The following is a 21,454-nucleotide window of genomic DNA, read 5'->3' as shown; positions in this document are numbered from 1 at the left end:
ACATCCAATTGTAATTTATAAACCAATAAACATATACGCAGATAAAACGAAACCAATATAATTGATTTTAAATTTATATTTAACAACTTTGAAATATTTTTTAATGTATTTTAATAAGAATACGAAAAATATTAGGGATGGATAACATACGAGATGTGACTACTAAATAACGAGACTAATGCTATAAAATATTTTATTTTAAATTTATACATATTTAGTTATTATCCTCTTCAATATACACCCCTCCTGTATCCCTATAATGCTCCATGCGAGTTTTCCATTGTTCGAAACAGTGCTGGAAGTCTTCTTCTGTGAGCTCCTTCATGACGCGTGCCGCTTTTTCTTTCTCAGCTTCATCGGTCTAAAATATTGTTCATTTAATGTAGATTTGACTTTGGAGAACCTTGCAGGCTGTTTATCGGCCGCTGGTCGTGCCTCGGTCCACTGGGTCTTGCCGGATAGATGCTTGAACTGGTAGCCGCATGTCCACATGAAGCGGTGGTGATTATATTTAAGACGTCCCGTCTTGAACTTGGAAACCGGTCGGTGTATAAACTCTGTAGCGCCGGCGGCCTGGTTGTGCGCCGTTCCGGCGCCGTCCTTCTTCGCTACCTTTGCAGGAGGTTCGTCAGCCATTGGTGTGTCCTCTGTACGGCTTCCTGAAATCCTTGGATAAAGTACGCCGGTAAACGATTCCACTCCGTATTTGATTGACAGACCAGCGGCGCCCACCAGGCTATGCCATTTCCTAGTCCTAGCGAAATCGCCGAAAATCCCCGATCGCAGATCTATCAGCTGCACGTATATAATGATGTTCTGTGGCCGATTCGTATCTGCGGTCGTGCTCAAGCGCGATCTGATCATCGATGTCCACCGGGGGCCCGTTATTGATTGGGTTGCCAGGTCCTAAGTAATTATGTCCGGGGAAATTCATACAAACAACTGATTGGCGTTCGGGAAACGCCGCCTTATATACCGCACAGCTCACCGCCCCCCCCCCCCACTGCAAAGCCGCGAACTGGTCACTTGTTCGGATCTGGATTCCGTTCCGGAACCAGATCCAGCCTCACACCGAACGCCAAACAGCAAGTCTGAATGTATCGGAGGTTCCGGAGCAATTTATAAGGTGGTTTATTTGTAAGGTAGTTAATTTATATAGGTGGTGTAATTTATAAGGTGGTGAGTCTGACACTGGGATGTTATTCTTGGCTGGAGACTTCTTGACAATGCAGTATGAGCTGGTGCGTTGTCCTGATGAAGAACCCATGACTTGTTCTTCCACAATTCGGGTCGTTTTTTGCTTATATTTTCACGAAACTGGAGTGGCAACTATTGATAGCGAAGGCTTCACACTACACAGCTGTCGGTCGTGCGAATTTGGCGTATGCGCAGTTCTTCCGTAGCAGCGTTAGTCTCGTTATTTTTTAGCCATACCTCGTACACCTGAAACTTTCGGGAAATAAACATACTCGTAGAAGCAAAAATTGTTCAATAGATTTTCATATTATTTCAGAGTTTTCAAATATAGGCTCATTCTACTCTAATATTTAAATGATTAAATATTGTTCTCTTTTTATATTTTTCTCGTTTGAAAAAATACTTAAAATAAATATGTTATTCAAATAAAGAAATTTCCTTTATTTATGGATATATAATACAAAACAATATAATATCTCGGGTGATTGAAAAACGACTTCCAATTTTAAAAAAAGTATATAAAAAATTTATTGAAATAACTTACAGATTCATTTTAAGTCTCATTTCCTAGGAAAACACATCAAGTTTACACTCATTTAATTCATTAGTTCCGATTTTAACCACCAGCCTGTCACCAGTGTTGTTAAAAATTGATATATATATCTACTGGTGCGGAACGTGCTCGTTGTTTTGGTATTACAATTTGCAGTCAGCAATTGCATTTTATTGTAATTTTCGTAGAGAGTACGTTAGTGAGCCTCCTATTAGGCATATAATTTTATGACACCAAACCTTCACTTAGACAGGTTCTTCTTCTTCCAAGCAGAACAGCCCTTTTTCTTTCAGGAAGCAACCGTAAATGGTATCGCTTATTGGGACGTGTTTCAAAACTTTCTAATTCCTCAATTAGACGATGATGATCATGATTGATGCCATTACTATCAGCAAGACTGGGAACCACCTCCCTACCACCTAGAAGTAACAGATTTTCTTGATACTCGATTCCCAGGTCGCTGGGTTGGTCATGAAGGTCCAATTGCACGGCCACCTCGCTTCCCAGATTTATCCCCGCTAGATTTTTTCATGTGAGTTTCATTAAAGATCAGGATTATGCCTACTGATCTTTGCCTGATACCTTTTCCTGCTGATCTTTTTGGGCTAAAACTTCGATTTAATGCTGCAGCTGTAGAGATAACGCCAGATTTGCTTACTACAGTCTGAAATGAAATCGACTTCAGGCGGAATGTATGTCGCATTACAAATGGAAAACATATCAAACTTAAAGTGAATGTTGGGTGATGGATTTTATGTTTTTCTATGAAATGAGATTTCAACAGAATCTGTAAGCTGTCTCAATAAAATTTTATATGTTTTTAAAGTTATAAAGTCCTTTTTGAATTACCGGTACAATAAATTTTCAAAAACAATTATTAAAAGAAATACAAGCTTTTGGAATTTTTAATAAAGTATTTTTATTTAACGTACTAATCTTAAAGTTTTCAATACAATAAATGAAATTTCAATACTACCGTTAATACGAAAAAGATTTACATAATAGCATTGAGTAAATTTATCGTAAAAATTCTTATAAGTTAAAGTATTAATTTATTATTCTCTCGGTGACTTCACGTTCAACGCACACAACATTAAATTAAATCAGCTAACATAATAAAAATTCGATGTTATTTACTTAGTCACTATTACAATTTGTATAAGAACAGAAATTATCACGGTAGACGTATTGTCTACTGATTCTATAAAATTACAATAATAGAAGTAATTTAAAATTGTATAAGAATAAAATATAGTATAACAGTAAATTATTTACGGTGTATGAATTGCAGTAAATAGAGGCTATGATTTGCAAGGTGTATATAGAGAGCGTTTCATAAGAAGTCATGAAATTAAATGTAAATGTATAAGGAGGTGTATCATAGCTTCATGAAATACAAGTAGGTAATAGAAGGTGATAGCTTGATTACAGATCTCGTGTTGATGGTCTGTCTGTAGGCAACAAACTAGAGCAAGATACAAGTTGTTTCATCAGTAACCGATCCGATAGTTAAGGTTAAATCATGTTCTACGTTATATATATATATATATATATATATATATATATATATATATATATATAAATCAGAAAAGCAATATGTTGTATTAAACTTATATTGCCGTAGATGTGTCGCTTAATTACACATACACATACATGATAATAGTTATTATATGATTACGATCACAAACGATAATTACACCGGTCACGTGTTCAATTTTATCGATGAATTTAAAAGTCTAATCGTTTCATAATAATAATAACAAATCAAGGAAAATCTTATTTAATTCTCAGATCACGTTTTCTTCAATCTATGCAATTTCATTTCATTAACATAACCTTTTATTAAAACTTAATACATAGGAAATATCAAAACATAAAAAGAAAAAAAAGAAAAAGACATTTAAACCTAACTCAATATTTATAATATTAGTTAAAAAAAAGTGAAATATGTAATATTTATTATTTACTGCAAATAACTAGATTTTTTCTTGTTTTTCTCACCCAAGTTTAGCTTTAAAAGCCGCAGCGAAAATATCAAGGTAGCAGAAGGCTTTCAAATAAATAAATCTCTTACTCTGATTGGTCACGCAGATTACGCCACGATTGGGCATGTATACTACACCGTGAATAAACCAAAAAATGTCCTAGCAATTGCCTAGAAGTATTAAGGAAAACTTTGGTAAAGTTTTGATCAGATCAGTATCACAAAATACACCGGTAATTATAAAAAACAAGTTGACAACACAGTTGCAGGACTTTCCTATCACGCGGCTAAAGCCGCATTCCAAAAAAGTCCTATAACTGTGAGTTGTTTCTGATGCACGGGTTACACACACAACTTAATATAAAATATTTATCATTTTATTTAAATATAATATTTTTTCGTTTATATAATTCAATGATTCTAACTAAAACGCACGTGCATACTGTATTTAATTCGTGCGGGAGTGGCAGTACTAGCGGCTACAGTCGGCAATAACTAAACTTATGTAACATCACAATTTACATCGAACAAATATTGCTCGTACGGTCGGCAGACCGGTGTAGCCGCGAGGCTTAACACACGCGGTACCGAATCGATCGGGCGATCAAGTTCGCATCCCAGCCAGACCGAGTTAATTTTTTACAGTTTAAATATTATTAATTTATTTAATTCTACAGCTTACCTGTGACGTCACAACATAGCAGACGACTACAACAGCTGTACGTCACTGCTACCGACCTTTGAAATATTAGCTAAATTAAGTAAAAAATATAATTAATATTTAAAATTAAAAAAAAAATCTGGTTGGCAACCCTGTTGACTTTAAAATTTCTCGGTCCAAGAAGATGAGAGAGAAGGGGATTTTCCCCAGGGAAAAAGGGAAATTTCAAGAAGGTGAACTGCGACACTAGCACTCCTTATGGGAACAGGGGATACTATTGACATAGTATGCCCATTTAGTCATTATTTTAGAGCATTTTTTGGGGTGGGGATGCGATTTTGCAATTTGTTTTGCAAATATTGTTATTTTTAAATCGTTAATAAATGTTCCTAAGAAAAATATGACCTTAATTAGGTGAAATCTCAAGATACTGAGGGTGACCTTGCTCTACAGCCTCACCTCCTTGACATTTTAAGATGAAAATTTATTGGCATCATTGCCCCATGTTTAGAAGTAATCTGACCTTTTTTTCCTTTCCTTTTTCTTTTTCCTGTTTAGCCTCCGGTAACTACCGTTTAGATAATTATTCAGAGGATGAATGAGGATGATATGTATGAGTGTAAATGAAGTGTAGTCTTGTACATTCTCAGTTCGACCATTCCTGAGAGGTGTGGTTAATTGAATTGTGCTAACATGAGCACAGACGTTCAAATGTTTAGATCTTAGGAAAAGCACCCTTTTATACACAATTGTTTTTTTAATCGACCATGCCGCTGAACCGACTAAAGTCCTCCTCAAACGGTACGATAAGAAAGTCCATCTACTAAAATAGAAGGATCGGAAAAAGTTTAATTACTGAAAGAAGTCGTGTGACTTAGAAATGATTATTTCAACGGAAGAAAAAATACAGAAAAATAAAAATTTCAGAAAACCATACAATATAATGAGACTTTTAATTTAACCATAAGCAAATATTTAACCGTGAATAAGGAAAGTAACTAATGAAGAATCTAGTTAATCTTAATCTATAAAAAGTTATATTATAAGAATCTCATTGAAAAAAAGCTTGTAATATATAAATGATGATTTTTCAAGAGAAAAAAGAGATATGATTAATAACAATAATTAATTTCATCAGAATCAAAGTTAAAGATTTAAACAAAAATTTGTTATTTTATATTCAATCTTTTGATAAATTGAATATAAAACTGTATGCATTGGTAATTAAAATCACTTATACAAAGATGGCGGTGAGATTCTATTCGGAAAAGCATAAAACAATAGAATTTCTATCAGAGGAACCAAAAACTTGTGAATTTAATATGGTAGGTCTTACTTGTGTGATCACCGATAACGGGAAAATTTTGTTAAAAAAGACACAAATTTGGTTAAAACTATTGGTTATTTGGTAGTTAATGAAGAATATAAAATGGTGCTGTTCTTTATTTTTACTTCAGCAGATTTTTTAATGTAGAATTTTAGAAATAAATTAATCTAGATTTTAAAAATAAATATCAAAAAAATCAAGGCTGTAATGATTGTATAATAAAATAAGACTATTCTCGATATTTTATAATCATTATGAGTCGATTTTGAAACCTATGAACAAATATGGAACACCTACACACAGAATCGCTATAACGGATTCGCTGACTAGAGTGAACCCTCTTTATAAAATTTATAGTTGCACTTACAACAGAATTTACATCATATATTTTTAAGAATTAAGATCAATTATAACAATCTATTTGTAAATTTATAGGAAAAAAATTTACGGCAACTTGTGTAACCTATAATTAAGGTTATCAGGAATGAAAGAATAGAGTTAATATATATATGGTGTCCCATATAAAACGCAACCCATCAATCACTCATCCATGAAATTTCAAAAGTCAAGCTTACTCCCCTACTCTTTACTGAAATGGACTCGTCCAACATCTGAACATCGCGGCGACCCAGTTGTAACAACTGGGTCGCCGATTGTAACAACTACCGACTGTAACAACAATGCAATCATAACGTTCAGTGTATGTTAGATACAAGATGGTGTTTTCGCTAGATGAACGTGTTTTCATTTTTGAGCCGTACTTCAGTACGAAATCAGTGGTTGTAGTGCAAGATTTGTTTTGCCATAAGTACCCGGATAAACCAGCTCCAAACAAAACATCAGTATTAAGGTTAGTTGCAAAATTTAGAGAGACGGATTCTGTTAACAACAAGGAACACAAAAGATCTGCGTCAGTGTTGAATACAGATACAGTCACTGAAATCAAAGACCGATTACTCGCCTCACCAAATAAATCGTTCAGACGTTTGTCTGCTGAAATTAATTTGTCTAAATCAACCATTCATCGGGCGACCAAACAATTACAATTACGACCTTATCGCATTCAAACGGTTCATCAATTTCTTGAGCCCGACAAAGAAAAACGGCTACAATATTGTCAACGGTTCCGTCGATCTCTGCGTGAGGGTATTAATGTTATGGATTTGTTATTTTTCACAGATGAAGCATAGTTTCATTTGGATGGCTACGTAAACAGCCAAAACAGTAGAATTTGGAGTGGTGAAAATCCCCACGTTTATCACGAGAAACAATTACACCCGCAGAAGTTGGGCGTGTGGCGCGCGATATCGCGGAAGAAATTCCGCGATATCCTATTTTTTTCCTATTTTTTTCGAGTACACCATTAATCCAGAACGCTATCAGGATATTTTATTCCAGTTCATTGCACTCTTGGAAGAGGAAGGCAGACAATGCTGGCTACAACATGACGGTGCGACATCGCACTACGCAGGTTCAACTTTTGATTTCGTTGAGGAATTCTTTGGTAATTGTGTTATCGGTCGAGGCTTGTAGCCACCAAGATCTCCAGATTTGACTGCGGCGGATTTTTTTCTATGAGGTTACCTCAAAGAAAAAGCCTACAGCAAAAAACCACGAACACTTGAACAATTGAAAGTCAATATTGAACAAGCTGTATTAAATATCCAGCCACAAACTTTGAAAAAAGTTGCAAGAAACGCTTTAAAAAAATTGAAGCTTGTATTCAAGAAGATGGCGGCCACTTCCATCATTTACTCTAAATGTAAGGTAATGGATGGTAATTATAAAAATTACATTTACATTTACACATGCCTTTTTATTATTTCAATACCTACCAATATAAGGTTGGGTTGCGTTTTATATGGGACATTCTGTATATATATATATAGATCGACGACACGTGTCAAATGATAAATCTAGGTCGTGAATATATTGACATAAATTTAATAGAATATTATACATTCCGGTCGCTTACGTAATCGACAAATCAGTACAAATTCTAGCAAAAATTAAGTATACTTCAAGGAAAAAATTTTTAATAAATAACGAAAATGGTTATTCTTATTTTTGAATGGGTAATTTATGCAAATAGTATTGGAGCCGGCAATGCTTCACTATTGTCAGAATATTTACCACAGTTCAAACTTCATCATCTCCCTACTATATAATTAATAAAAAAACGTATAAATAAGTAACCTAAAGCTATTTTTATTAAATATGTTGTCTCGTTGTATGTATCGGGATATATCTTCCATATCGATTACCATTATCTACACAAATCGTTGTCTATGTTAATATTGACTTTGTTTTTCAGACATTTATTATGTTATTAAATATTAGGGAACTATTAACATTTAAACACTACCGGAACAAATAAAATAAATTTTGAATGAGCAAAATCGGATTAATGGTTTTTGAGTTATTAAGACACACATAAAAAAATATATATAAATGAGGGAAAATTCCGCCTTCATAAAAAAATAAAATTGCCTTCTTTTATATATATTCGTACCAGATACCGGTACATCGTGTCTTACGAAGAGTTTACATATTTTCTTAATTGTAAGTATTACAATTATTTACTAAAAATTCGGCAAACATTTTGCATGACTGCCAAAACAATTCATTAAAACCGTACGATAAAATTCCCATTATATATTGTATAAAACCCAATAGCGATTTGTTCAAACAAAGTTCCTTTTTTCAGGAGTAATAGAAGTTTATTTTACATGGAAACAACAATAATAATTGATACAGTACACTAAAATTACTAATAAATAACAAGTTAAAAATTGTCTTACAATTTAAACAAAAATCTAGAAAAGACTTATATATAACTTTCTCAAAAGTGATGGAAAAATATATAATTTTTCAGAAAAAGTTCTCAGCTCTTCTAATAAAAAGAAGCCCAACTATAATTTTTGGGACCAAAATTAAAGCAAAATTGGTGGTTTCATAGATAATGTAAGCTGGGTAATAGGATATAACAGGTCCCAGAACTCCGGTAGTTTCGAAAATATCCGACGTAAAACTCAAAATTTGTGTCGAAAAACAAATCGTTTTTAGGTTTATAGTACAGTAGCTTTGTTAAATGTCTGAATAAATGCGGAAGATTTAATAAAAAAAAAAAAAAAACACGTGGAGAATTTAATTCTGAGAAAATTAATGTACATTCAAACAATAGAAAGTAAATTAAAACTTTTAAAAATCGATTTTTTATTAAAGTAAAACAGACGAAAAATGGACAGAAATTCGTATTATTCTGTATCTAATAAACATTATTGTTAGTTGATACAGCAAAACAAAAAAATAAAATACCCGAAATGATAAGGAGTAACAAATTAACAAACCACAATTGTTCGAAATTCACTCCTTCACAAGGAGCACACCACTTTGACCGACGTAAAATATTTATGAATCATCTCAGGATTGTCTCGTATGAATTCAATAGTATTTCGCGTTTTAATTAATAACCCTTCTTTACTATTATTTTTTTGTTAGTATAAAGTTTTCATACGGCTCCAAACGAAGTAATCTAGTGACGTAAGTAGTCAGGTGGTCGTGGTAACCAATCGATTGGTCTACCACGTTTAAGAAATTAGAATTCGAGAGATTTTTAGCTACTAAAGAAAATTTTGTGTTGTACTATTGTGCTGTAAAATCATTTGCAGTCTAGTTAGTAAAGGAATATTCTCCAAAAGAGCCAGAAAATGATTTTTCAAGAAAGAACGCATGCATCTCCCGTGTGTTTTTCATTGAAAACAAATGGTCCCAAACTTTTTTTCATAAATAATGCCACACCAATCATTAATGTGAAATCTATGTCGGAAACTAGTTTCCGCGGTACGATGTGGATCTTCTCTCCTCCATAAATAACTATAATCAAAATCGAATCTCCGTTTCTCATAAAAGTAGCTTCATCAGGAAATAAAACTGATCTTATAAGCGCTGTCTAGAAACCAATGACAGAAGTTTAACCGCTGGGGGCTAATGTCCGAAAATTTTCAACCTTCAGCAGGAGGAAACTGCAAAGATTTTCTTTCTGTAGGAAGCATCATAATTTGTTTTTTGATAAACCAGTGCGATATTCATATTTTACTAGTGCCTTGGCTACGCTGAATTTGCTGAATCATACGATGTTCATCATTAACACAATGATTTACTTGGGGTTCAACGGAAAGCGAAATGTTGAAAATGACCTTTTGGTCGTAAATGAAAATACACCGAAGAAAAAGTTTTCGTATTTGGAATCCATCTTTTAAAAAATTTCTCCCGATATTGTGTCTTCCGATATTTTAGAATTTCCATTACGAAATCCATAGACAAAAATTATATCGGCATATTCCTCGTTAGAAAACTGAAACTGCATTATAACACTACGATATGATAACACTACATTTTCTTTATCTGTATGATAATTCATGACAACAGATTCAAACGAAGTACACAATTTTCATTGTTGACCAGCTGATCAGCTGTTAGTATTGCCAACCTATACAATAAAACTTTTTAAATATTTCTAAAGTAACAAACATTTAAATTTAGTTTTTAAGTAATTATTTCGTTTATCTATGTAAATTATTGAATATACACAGATAAAATATTGTTTCATAAATTTTATATTTCTTTTAAAATTATTTTCAACAATAACGTTTTTTTTTTTAAAAAATAATGGTTATTAGATAAAAAAATAATATGCTTTTCTGTTTTTCGTCTGTTATGTTTAAAAAAATACCGATTTCTATTTACTTTTTATTGATTGTATTTACATTAATTTTCTCAGAATTAAATTCTCTACCAGTTTTTTTTTACTAAATCTTCTATATTTATTAGTCATTTAATAAAATTATAGTACTAAAAAACCTAAAAAAAAAACGTTTTTCGACACCGAATTTTGTGTTTTACGTTGGATATCTTAAAAATTACTGCAGTTACATTTCTTGAACGTATTTTATCCAGCTGTTTTTCAGCCTAAATTATCGAAGAAACCACCAATTTTACTCCTTAATTTGGCTTCCAAAAATTGCAGGAGGGCTTCTTTTTGTTAGAAGAGCTGAAATCCAGAATAAATCTTTCGCTTGCCGTAATTCGAAATTAAAGTATTTTCAAACCTATATTTATATGTAATTTTTTCATTATTTTCACTGGTATAACTTGTCCTGATCAAACTTTGATATTTTACAAGAATGGTTTATGTTTTTGTTGGTCGCGATAAAGTAAATGTAATTTCTTCAATTATATTGTCTAAAGGCTGGTTTTATTATTATATTGCTTATTCCCTGAGTAAATAGTCTTACAATTTTTTGGTAGATCAATAAGTTTTGATAAAGAATTAATCCGGTTTTGTAATAAACAATTTGATTTATGGATTAAAGAGCTACTGCCCTCGGGAGTTTTTTTATATACAATAAACAGAATCACTTCCTCCCATAATCAAGTTTTCCAACACTGAATATTTCGGTATAACTGGATTATTGTTTCTTAAATAAAAATAAAATAAATTTCTAATTAGAATAATAACAAAAAGTTAACAATTATAGAAACTAATTTTATATTATAAAATTTTAAAAGAAAAACATTCAAATATATTATAGACACTTCAAATGAATTTACAGGTCAATAGGAAAATTAGGAAAACTCTGTGATATCTACTAATGCAACGAAGATATTGTTATATAATATTTTAAAAAAAGATTGGAACAATATGAAATTTTTGGCAGTTATTTCTACGTCTTCACGAAGACAATTAAGTGTTATTGTATGATATATAGAAAATCAAGCCAGAAGTAATTTAGATTAGAAATTGGAACGATATTTTAAACGTTTAAGTTTTGTGTCAAGTTTTGAATTTATATTCATTGGAATATGTGCAGTGTTTTATAAATATGTCCATAATTATATATATTTCATATCACGAAATTGTTCGTGATACGTTCATATTATGTGTTATTATTTCTCAATGACTCGTTCTATTGAACAGGAAGACACTGTATGACTCAAAACCACCACTTATATCTTTTATTGTGATATTTCATATACACTGAAGTTTAAAATCAAAGAAATTATTTTATAATTGCGTTAAAATAAATAAATAAAAATTTTCGTTATTGAATTACCGTTCTACTTTCATTTATTTTTTACACCATAAGCATTACATGAAACAAACTGAGTTTGCTTTAAAAAAATGATAAAAATTCTTGAATTCTTCCTACAATGTATTTTAATAATTCGATATCAAATATTTATTTATTAGTTAATAGTCTTAAATAGTAACAGTTGAGTGCAGTTGATTTAATAAACCACCACTTATATCTTTTATTGTGATATTTCATATACACAGAAGTTTAAAATCAAAGAAATTATTTTATAATTGCGTTAAAATAAATAAATAAAAATTTTCGTTATTGAATTACCGTTCTACTTTCATTTATTTTTACACCATAAGCATTACATGAAACAAACTGAGTTTGCTTTAAAAAAATGATAAAAATTCTTGAATTCTTCCTACAATGTATTTTAATAATTCGATATCAAATATTTATTTATTAGTTAATAGTCTTAAATAGTAACAGTTGAGTGCAGTTGATTTAATATTGTAAGCTAGCATGGCGCAACAGGTTTAATTTGATACTAGAGTACAACAATTACATTGATATAAAGAATAAAACATTTTAACGTTTCTCTAAGTTTTAATCATTTTAAGTTTACATTTTAAAGGTTGTATCATTTCTTTTTTTTTACATAAATTAAAGATGTGTAAATAGAACCATTCTATCATCCTCATCTTAATAGAAATGGCGCATTAAAGGAATAAATAGGTTATAACTAATACTACAGGATGTCATATACTTGCATCAAAACTTCTTAGCAGACGATGATATCCATTTGTAGGTAGCCTCAGGTACATTTCGAAATAAAGCCCAAACAGTAATCAGCCAGCATATTAACACTCCATTTGCCTTGGTAGCGGTTTTCCAATTCTGAAATATCTTAGTGGAAACGTTCATCACATACTAACTCAAGGTTTGGCTAGAAGAAATTCGGATGTGAATTCAGGAAATTGATTTTAAGGGACATTAAATCCCGCAGCAATGTAAGAATCTATCAGTTTGTCTACAATATCCTGGATGATTTATGATCACCCAGAAAATCTTTGCAGGTGTCTTTAAACGCTGTCCAGGGTTGTGAGGTACGTAACTCAATCGGTCAACACAGACCTGAACATTCCATCTCTGACACTTATAAGTGGGTCAACAAACATAAACATCTTCCTTCATTTTTCCTTCATTTAATTTTAGAAATTTCTGCCTTCTGTACAAGAATTACTTTGAACAAGAAACAGAAGAATTTTACTTTTACAAATTTTTTTTATTAATCCCAGTTTGATATGCAGGGACGACAAAAATATATTTTCTGATTTAACTCGAGGCTTAATGCTTTAATGCTTTTTTCTCCAAAAGTTAAGTCCTCATGTTCCTTTCACTATTTTTAGGTAATGCTTCAGAGGATTAAATGAATTATTTGTGGCGAGTGTGAAAATGCTATACCTGACATGGGATTCAAACCTAGGACTTCCAGATGAAAGGTCGAGACGCTACCACTCGTGCCACGGAGGACGGAAAAATTCTGATCCTTGCTTGGCTATACCATACACAATTAAAAAAAAATATTTTGTGTAACTACCCTTACTGCATGCTTAATAAAAACTTTTATATCTTCACACTCATTACAACCAAGCTTCTATAATTTACTTTTTCAATAACAGTTATTTTTAACATCATATTTTTCTTTCATATTAATTCCATAAAAAATTAGTACAGGATATTCAGACCTCTGCCTTCGAAAGTGCCCCACCAAAACATCTCGCAGTTCAGGAACTCTCTCCCATTCTCTCAGCTTTCCTGAGACATTTCACGGACTGTTGCAAAAACGACAAATCTCTAGTCCAACAAAGGGCAATTCTTTATCAAACGGTGAATTGAATTCTCAGTGGCATCAGTCTTTCTGGCTGGTCTTCCAATTGAATTGTCCAGACTTCGGTCTAAGACACGGAGTCTATCAGGAAGAATATTAACAAATTAAGGCCATTCCACCGGCTTTTGCAGGAAGCGTCCCTCTGAACAGGATAATAAGCATCTCGCAACTCACTAACCAACTCAAATATAATTAATAGTATATCACTAGAACAACAAACCAAGCATCAACCCTACCCGGCATATTCCTTACTAACAATAATATCAAGAATATTCGATCCACCAAAGAATGAGCTCCCATCTACCATTCCAACATATGTTGATAACTCATCGAAAATATTAAACTCTTCTAACCTATGTTGTAAAATAAAGCAGTATATCTCTCTATCATCTGCAACTCCATTATGCAAATAAAGAAACTTAGCATTTACATCAGCACCTAACACTATAGGACAGATAAGAAAAAGACCAGGAATTCTATCCCACTTTTCTGAATGATACTCAGTGGGGTTTCTAAACTGAAAATGCGAATTAACAACACACAGAGATGAAGAATTTCAATGGCAAGTTTAACAGTGAAATAATGGGTATCAGAAACCGATCTCAAAAAGACACAATCTAATGTTTTCCTACACAAAACTGCAGACATATGTTACTTCCAGTATAAAATTTTTGCCACTATTAAAACTTGGAAGATCGTCATATACCACATATGGATGTTGCAGAAGCATTATATCGAAGGAACTTCTTTAAATATTTTCAGTTAACTCGTTCTAAGCAATGTAAGTACCTTGAGAATTTATCTGTCCAAACATAACCATGAAATGAATTACATCTCAACAGTTCTAAAATAACAACCACAGTCCTTATTTACTATCTTTACTATCGGTAGAGGGCTTGCAATCCTTGCGCAACCATCTGCAATTTACAAAACCTTGCGCTGACCGATGACTGAACAGAGGTTACTTCAACTTCATCCCATGTTTGTTTTTGTGAGTTTTTGTGAGTTAATTTAAAAAATATATATATTTTCTAAAGTATCCGAAAGAAAAACGTTACATAAAAATTTTATCAAAAACTAAAGATTGAATACTTTATAGTACACTGAAAAAGGTACGAGTCTGCATAATGATGAAGCAGTCTCAAAAAAATAACTATGAGATGTAAAATATGGAGATTAAAGTGAAGTCTCTAAAGCCTAGCAGTTAAGAGATAAATGGAAGCAATATGTTAGAAGTAGGACACGTCAGTAATGTAAGGAAAACGATATATTTATCTTCAGAAAAACGGTGGTTTGTTGATTGAATCTTCTCCTTCATGTTACATTTTTTGAACTTCTATCAAAGAAAGTAAGATGACGCCATTTTAAAACGGAAAGTTTTAAGAAAACCCAAATACATATGTAATTTCATCTTACAGCAAGCAAGAAATCTTAATATAGATAGATGAAGTGCAGAATGGTTGAATTTAAGTAGGACCTCACTTTGCTTAATTAATAAATAGTTAAACGTATTAGAGTTCTTATGAAATCTACCTATTTTAATGGGTATCATGATTCGACTTCCGGAAAATTTTGACATATCTTTGGGTTTCATATCCCTCAGACTCCAAACCACCTTCAGTTCAAAAGTTTATATATATATATATATATATCACTTTCTCGTGGACACGATAACTGCCGAAATTTTGCGCCAATCACTTTCAAATTGATACATAAAATAAAATAAAACGACACAAAATCTCAGTCGAGTTCGTTAATAGGAAAAATCGGACCATGAGGATTGAAATGGGGGCTTTTTAGAAAAACAAAATATCATTATAACTTTCTTATTAAGTAAAAAATCAAACTCGTTTAAAGTTCCTACTATTCCTTGAATAAAGGCCTAAAACTTATGTTAAGTTTTTGATATCACCAACCATTGTCCCACGGGATGGAAAAATGGGGTTTCAATGACAAAAAAATCATACCTGCTTAGTAGGTACAGTATCGAATCGGTTTAAAGTGGTCGTTAGTCCTCTAAACATTACATAAACCTTTTTTCTGAAACAATAATGATATGACCAACCCTTACGGTAAGGGATGACTAAAATATTGCTGGAATTGTAAGAAAATGGGGCTTGTCGTATGCTAAACACTTGAATCTTTTTTTCCATGCAACCATTGTATTGAGTAAATTTGAAGTTTTTCTTAACTTTAAGGTGGAACTGTTTTTTATTCCCTACTTATCACCGGTGAAATCTATCTCCGCTTTCTGGCGTGCTGAAAGGGATTTTTTTAAAATCATATTTGGTTACCGAATGGTTGTAAAGGTTTCAATATCACCTTAAAAACACGCATATCTGTTGGCCTTAAAACATTTGATTTGAGCCCATCTTATCATGTAGCTCTATTCCAAAATATGATCAAGGGATTTTTTTTCTTGAACGTTTGTTTAATACTATGAACAAGACTGAATCTTTGATCAGAGCATTGTCTGTTCTAGGGTACAATTTAAAAATTGCATATTTATTAAATGAGGCAATTGGTTACTCATCTACAATAATTGTTTGAGAAGATTAACTTATATGAAAATTTAATTGATTTTTATGAGTATATACAATTAGTTGTCGGTCGCGCTTCGTGGATTTTTAATTTGTATCTACAACAATTTTTGAAAAGAAACGTTACATATTTGTTAATACTCTACCATAATTTAATGGTTGATTTTTTTTAGTGATAATACTGGAAAATTTTCTTATTTACTTTGGCGAGGATTTTGATCTACCAACTTCTTCCTAGTGAATGTCTTTATTCTGGGACTATCCGTACACTACCGAAACTTGTTGACCAACTATTTTAAGCGTTTCCGGACAATGTGTTCTTTTAGGAGAATAGAAAACGTTACAAAAAAATCATTTGACCATTTCTTTTTAGAATACATTTGCGGTTTTTCCTTCTTATGGTAGAATGACCAGAAAGTTAAGCGAGCTCACTTTACAACACGCTACATAAAACTATTCATGAGAGGAGTCTTCTGCCACAGAGTCTGGGACTTGTTTGTATTCAAAGAGAATCATAGCTTTAGGGGAAACTGAAGTCCTTTGAATTCAAATAGTTATTCTGAGGATATAAGAGCCGTATAAACACCGACTATTCCGCTTGATAACAACCGGTTAGCTCTAGACGACCGGAGCCGGATCCTAGGTCATTGTTCTACGAGAGGGGTAAGATATTGTTTAGATTACAAAATTTAGTCCGACATGTTCCCTCCCATACTTAAACGTTCTTAAAGAAAAGACTAAATATCAATTTTTAAGACTGTAACACTTCAGATTCATATAGTTTCATAAAAAAATTTGCCCTCCCGCTCTGTCAGCCCTAAAATTGCAGTTTTTAAAAATTGTGAAGTATGTGTTTAATTTCAAACAAAAGACTAAATATCAATTTTCAAAACGTAATAATATTTTCGGTTCCTGAGATACAGAATTTTCATAAATTTTTCTCCCCCCTATTCACCCCGTAAAGGAGTTTCAAAATTCTTACTTATTGGGGGAGATTACTTATTGGTTTTATGTTATAAAAACAGTTTACCCTCCAAAATTCAACTACCTAGTTAGGCGGTTGGATGTTGTTCAATCAGTCAGGGAACTTTATATATCTGATATGTTTTTTTTAAGATTTATCATACTTATGTATGATAATTCTTTTGCTAATGTATTTAAAAACATGTCAGAATCTATTTTATTGATGTTAACTGACTTGATTTCAATGAGTAAAGCAATTTCATTTGCTTTAATCCTGTAATATACATTTTAATAAAATGTAAATTTTTTGTGAGTAAAATCACCTAATTTATAATCAATTTATAAAAATCAATGTCCTTCTTGAAATTTAATATCTTGTGAAACATTATTCTGACAATATGATAAATTTGCAACTAGGTAGTTTAAGAGCATAATATGATAAATAAGTAAATAATAACCTTGGTTGATTTTACATTTCATTCAAGAATTAATTATCTATCTTTCACATGGAAATTTAATTTACAGGATACGACATAATAAATTTTATTACGTAAAATATTCGTCTGTAAAATGGCATAAATACTGTTACATTATGCAGATATTTTACGCAAAACTAGATCAGAATATACATATAGTTTCAATAATTTTTGAGCATGAAAATTGCCATATTAAATTTTAAAGAATATTTCATTTTTTATGTGTGCGTGTAACCTAATAAACTGACTTCCAATACCATTATTACTTGCGTATCATTCTGTTAAATATAAATATTATAGCCTAGTTTTTTTCACATAAATGATATTTTTCTGTAGATTTATTACAACTGTCAAAAAATTATACGCAGTTTAAGAAAACTTAACATAGATAAGTATAAATACACTTAATATGCAACTAACTATATTTTAATATTAAAGATATATGACAATTTATTCTTGCCTCAAAACGTTGTGTTTAGTATCAGTAATTTAAAACGAATTTACGGAACCATTATAGTAATACCTCGATTTCTAAGTGATATTTTATTAATAGTGAGTATCATTTTAAGGAGGCTATATAGAAGCAAATGAAATTAACAATGTTGCTATTTTTTTTCAAAAAAATAAAGCCAACTTCACTTGTTAAAGCCAACTTCAAAAATAAATAATTTAATGATTTGACACCTGCCTATTTATTTTGTGTGTATAACTAATTCATAAAAGAACTTTTACTTGTTCGATCTAAATCTCAATAATTATTGGATAAAATTTTCCATAAATAATTTCATGTATAATTTAAATGATCTAAATTTTTCTAAATAAAATATATCTCTAATAACGTTATGTTGTTTTGTTAAAATGCTGGCAAAGAATTACCAGTTAATTGCAAATATTAAGCTTCTGATTTTTATTTATTTTTTTTTTAAATTAATTTAAAAGATTGAAAAAGTAAAATTCAACTTTTATAAGCGTAATGAAAAAATTGATTCTCATTTTGGGTCCGTAATATAGTATAGATGTCAAAGTTATTTTTATTTTAATGGTAAAGAAAAATATTTTTAAAAAATTAGTAATACAAATTAAAATATTTAAGAATAAAAAAAAAAATAAAAAAAAAACAGAAACATATATTTTATTTAGAGGAGAGGGATAAATTTTAGCAAAAAAATCTTTAAAATATTGTCATATGTAGGTTAAATTTCACAGATTTTCTTAACTAAAGTTTTTTCTAAATCTTAATACCTCCTACAATAAAGATTAAAAAAAAAAAACGTTAAAATCTTCAAACAAACTTATTTCTCGGATTTTAAGTCCGTAAACATTTCTTGATAGCTTTATACATGAGGTATATACTTTTGAAAAATTGTTGAAAAATATTTAAACCGAAGGGAGATAGAGCAAAAGAAGAAAAAATGTACTCCATTTAAGAGGATGGGTTTGATTTCATTGGTTCGTGGGTTTTCTGTTTGTAAAATAGACCGCTATTTGTAAAATACTGAGAAGAATTCTTGTTATGAAATGCCGTTAGAGAATAATTAAATCAGCTAACGATTATTCTAACATATAAATAAGCTCAGAAGTGCGCGCGCGAGCGCACGCACACAAACACACGCAGCAAGCACATGTGTACTAACGTACACGCACATACACAAGCACGCATGTACCCCCCACACACGTGCACTTATTACCAATAGGCATACATAATTTCCTAGTTAAATAGAATTTTATTTTGATCAAAATAGTTTTATATTTATCTGTACTGTTAAAATTTTATTTAAATATTTGTTCATTAGTATACCCTGCAAAAATAAACAATATAATTTTGAATTTTTCTAATATGAGATATGAACGACTGACGTCACTATTTACTATTATAACTCAAATAATTTTTATTAGAATCTGTACACTAATTATTTAAAATAATAAATATTAAGTTATAACAGAGTGTTAATTGAAATATGTTTTCAAAAGTTACAAGATATTTTCTTTTCTGTTATTTTTTAAAATTAAAAATTCTTTTGGTAAAAAAAAAAATAAAATTCGAGTTTAGAATAAATTAACAAATGTTTATAAAAAGATATTGTTGAGTGATTTATTCTAAAATGAGTTAAATGATTTTTTTTCTTTTTTTTTAATATTTCGTCAATTAAACTAAGTTTTTTTTTCATAAAAATGATGTCTTAAACAAAAAAATCTCAATATTTTTAAGTTTCCAACGAATTTAGAGTACAGTAGTGTTAATTAATTACAAAAATTTAATAAATGAAAAAAAATTAAAAATTACTGTTCTTGGTACGTATTAGATTAATAGTAGAAGAAAGATTAAAGAAAAACAAACCAACATACTTGGCGTTTATAGACCTAGAAAAGGCATTCGATAACGTAGACTGGAATAAAATGTTCAGCATTTTTAAAAAATTAGGGTTCAAATACAGAGATAGAAGAACAATTGCTAACATGTACAGGAACCAAACAACAACAGTAACAATTGAAGAACATAAGAAAGAAGCCGTAATAAGAAAGGGAGTCCGACAACGATGTTCCCTATCTCCGTTACTTTTTAATCTTTACATGGATCTAGCAGTTAATGATGTTAAAGAACAATTTAGATTCGGAGTAACAGTACAAGGTGAAAAGATAAAGATGCTACGATTTGCTGATGATATAGTAATTCTAGCCGAGAGTAAAAAGGATTTAGAAGAAACAATGAACGGCATAGATGAAGTCCTACGCAAGAACTATCGCATGAAAATAAACAAGAACAAAACAAAAGTAATGAAATGTAGTAGAAATAACAAAGATGGACCACTGAATGTGAAAATAGGAGGAGAAAAGATTATGGAGGTAGAAGAATTTTGTTATTTGGGAAGTAGAATTACTAAAGATGGACGAAGCAGGAGCGATATATAATGCCGAATAGCATAAGCTAAACGAGCCTTCAGTAAGAAATATAATTTGTTTACATCAAAAATGAATTTAAATGTCAGGAAAAGATTTTTGAAAGTGTATGTTTGGTGTGTCGCTTTATATGGAAGTGAAACTTGGACGATCGGAGTATCTGAGAAGAAAAGATTAGAAGCTTTTGAAATGTGGTGCTATAGGAGAATGTTAAAAATCGGATGGGTAGATAAAGTGAAAACTGAAGAGTTATTGCGGCAAATAGATGAAGAAAGAAGCATTTGGAAAAATATAGTTAAAAGAAGAGACAAACTTATAGGCCACATACTAAGGCATCCTGGAATAATCGCTTTGATATTGGAAGGACAGGTAGAAGGGAAAAATTGTGTAGGCAGGCCACGCTTGGAATATGTAAAACAAATTGTTAGGGATGAAGGATGTAGAGGGTATACTGAAATGAAACGACTAGCACTAGATAGAGAATCTTGGAGAGCTGCATCAAACCAGTCAAATGACTGAAGACAAAAAAAAAAAAAGGTACGTATTCAATACCATGAAACGGTCAGATTAACGAACTTTAACCTTTAAAGAAATAAAACTATTTATTACATTTTGCTTTACCATTTGTATAACGCTATAGCTCTAGGACAAGAAGTATTGTAATTGATCTTATTCGGGCATATGCGGTTTTCACCGGATCTTGACGTTTTGACACCTAAGGAACCTCAGGATGTTAATTTTCGTATGTATGCGTGTTTGGTGTTGACATTACCTTATATCTCCAGAACTACAGGGCCGATTTTGATCAAACTTGGTCAGATTACTTCTATATGTGAGGCATTGATCCCATTAAATTTTCAACTTAAAAGGTAAAGGGGGTG

This window comes from Lycorma delicatula, chromosome 1, assembly GCF_047948215.1.
Source record: "Lycorma delicatula isolate Av1 chromosome 1, ASM4794821v1, whole genome shotgun sequence".
Lineage (NCBI taxonomy): Eukaryota > Metazoa > Arthropoda > Insecta > Hemiptera > Fulgoridae > Lycorma > Lycorma delicatula.
Note: the sequence above shows the minus strand (reverse complement) of the source record.